This window comes from Puntigrus tetrazona, chromosome 16, assembly GCF_018831695.1.
Source record: "Puntigrus tetrazona isolate hp1 chromosome 16, ASM1883169v1, whole genome shotgun sequence".
In the NCBI taxonomy this organism is placed as follows: domain Eukaryota; kingdom Metazoa; phylum Chordata; class Actinopteri; order Cypriniformes; family Cyprinidae; genus Puntigrus; species Puntigrus tetrazona.
The window spans coordinates 26,312,005-26,315,071 of NC_056714.1; the positions used below are offsets into that span (position 1 = coordinate 26,312,005).

The 3,067-nt window shown below is 41.6% G+C and overlaps 1 protein-coding gene across 1 annotated transcript in view; it reads right to left on the reverse strand.

Annotated features, from left to right (window-relative positions):
* fam110d (family with sequence similarity 110 member D) overlaps window positions 1-2,841 on the reverse strand; it is a 15,329-nt gene extending 12,488 nt beyond the window's left edge. Inside the window, exon 1 of the mRNA XM_043261794.1 lies at window positions 2,703-2,841. The gene's annotated coding sequence lies outside the window, so the exon portion shown is untranslated. The remainder of the gene's footprint in view (window positions 1-2,702) is intronic.
* Window positions 2,842-3,067: the final 226 nt, after the last annotated feature.

The following is a 3,067-nucleotide window of genomic DNA, read 5'->3' on the forward strand; positions in this document are numbered from 1 at the left end:
CGTGACTCCCCGCCGTTTCCTCTTGCTTCACAGCCTCCACTGAACCTGTCAGCTGTCCTCTCTCATTAGCCGCTAGTCTGCCTCGCTGCTCGCGAACGGGCCCAAAGTGCCACAGAAATAGCCCGTGATCTCCCCTCGACGCCCCCGCCGCAAGCAAAGATCCCTGCTCACCGGCCCCGTCAGAACAATGTCTACAGGCCCTTCACGTGCCGCGAGAGACGAGCCCAGGACAATGAACCAGACGCGTGAGGATCAGAGACCCGCTCCCGCAGCTGTCCGGCGTCCCGCGAGCGCCACAGCATCCGCACGGGTCCGTTTAATATTAATAGTGAACAACGCACACACTGGTTCCTCCGAGGAGAAAGCAGACGTCTGAGCTTTGATGACACGAAACGGACTCGAGGCCGATGCGGTCACACCGAGATGACAGAGAGAAGCTCACTTCCGGAGCGGCGCGGCCATCCCGACTGACAGAGGTCACCGCGTGCAGCCCGCGGGCTTCTTCGTCCGCCCCGGCGCCGATAGAAGTCCTTTCACGTTTATTCATCTCAAAGCAGCTCGGATGAGAGATCTGCTACAGATCTGACAATATAGGTCTAGGTCTATTATAGAAATAGAATATGTGCTTAAAAAGAGAGAAAACAATCTCTAAAATGTTGTACGTTAAAATGTAGCATTAAAAAAAAAAGAAAACATAAAATCTAATTACATTTATATAGACATTTATATTTTAAATGTAATTAATTTGATTTTTATTGTGTTTTATATTATATATATATATATATATATGTGTGTGTGTGTGTGTGTGTGTGTGCTTTTAAAATGTGATTAAAGTGATTGTGAAAAATCACATTCAAAATAAATGTTTTTGTTAAATAAATAAATAGGTGTACTGTATTTATTTGCTATGTATATATATATGTATATCAGTATATATTTTGAAAATATTTACATGTATATCAATTTATTACTATAATATTATACTAATAATATAATATATTAACACATGCATATATATAAAAATATTTACATGTTACATTTTTTTATATATATATATATATATATATATATACATAAAATAAATATATACAAATTATATACAAATATTTCAATATTTTTTTATATATATATATATATATATATATATATACACATAAAATAAATATATACAAATGATATAAAATTATATACAAATATTTCAATATTTTTTATATATATATATATATATATATATATATATATATATATATATATATATATATATATATAACATAAAATAAATATATACAAATTATAAAAATTATATACAAATATTTCAATATTTTTTATACTACGTCCTGGGGCTTGCTCTGACACTTAAAAAGCGTGCAATAAAGAATGCTATAACATGTGCCCGGCCATATTTTGGCATCACCATCTGGATCCAAAGCATTCGGCCGAACTCCAGACTGTTTTCCTGTAGCTCGCCAGTAGATAACACACCTCGATGTACGCGCACAAGGCAGGAAAGCACGCTCGTGTTTACATTTCACCTGCATGTGCGCCTCACACAGATGACACAGACGCTGTTCTCCTATTTCGGGGTTTGGAAGACAACACACCAGCATGAGGAGGCCTCGTGGTTCAAGGACAGGTGAAATCTCGGCGTTTGGTCTAGTGGAGTGTTTAGACTGGTTCTCGGTGGTGAATACTGCTGACTTCGTGGAAAGTCGGTCCAGGGTTTGCCACCTATCCTATCCTATCCACCTATTACGAGCGTCACCCATCCGTTTAACTCCAGAAACCTAATGCTATAAATCCATACAAATTGACAAAAGGCTTAATTATTATTAAAACTGCGGCTCAGTTAAATTTTTAATAGGCTCTTTCCGAGAACACACATGGTCACCTCACTTTCCTTTACGTGTTCTTTGGTTAAATCTTCAACCCGACCATTGCACTGTGTAAACTTCGGGCAATAAACTTACATAATTCTCTAGTCTAGTGTAAACCAGGGCAGAAGTCAAGCGTAGCGCATCAACAATATTTTGATCGATATATGCTTCCTACATAGGCTGCTGGTGAAGTCTGCGTCCTAAATGAACCGTGATTTGGTAGATCCAAGCAAGTACTTTGTTCAACACGAGTTTATGGGAATTTCGTCTCAACAAATCGTTATTATTGCAGTTCAGTTCGCATCCGCTGGACGCGCGAGAATCGCGCACTGCGCCTTTAAGAAGACGATACAAAACTCAAGTTTTAAACAAAACGACAGTAAGTTGGAGCGCACGAGATACTAAACGCGCTTTATTCACTCCTACACAGAAAAAAAGCAACATAAAAAGCGATCGCTGTAAACGCACCTCCATGCAAATGTATTAAAAGCGCGAAAAACCTCCAGGTCGCGCGATTTCGTTTCATTCCATTCATGCGCATTTACATGAAAACAATTATTAATTTATATACCGCTCTCATTAAAAACGAGACGAACTTACGAGCTGCGCTTTGCCCCCCGCAAACATCAAACATCAGCGTAAACATAACGAGAAGCTGCATTGTTAAAACTTGAAATGCGATTATAACAGTGGGATCTTTTACGGAGATCAGCTTATAATAAATAGTTACAAGCACGAAAATTACACACAAGTGAACGACGCGACTCAATCTCTGAATGAGTCGCTGAATGAACGGATACGCGCGAGCAGGGCTCGGTCGGCTCTTACCGCGTGTCGCGCTCCGTGTCCGCGCGTGCAAGCTCCGGTAATCTCGGTGGTGTGTGAGCTGGGCGCCGGAGGAGCGCTCGGCTCGTGGATGCACCGGGATCGTCCCACTGCGGTGGGCGGGCAGGTACGGGTGTAAACCGAGCCATGGGGGCTCGACAGCGGGGAGGTCGTTCGGGGATCGCGCGACACGTCGGGGTTTAAAGAGGGAGATCTACATCGTTTATCCGCGACGCGCATCCAAGCGCTTCGACACAGAGATCGCGTTTTCGTTTGAGACCGAGGCGAACGTTAAGTGTTTCTGAGCATTCCCACCGCCGGTGTCTTCAAAACGCAAGCTGTTTACGATGTTCTTGTTGTCGCATTAA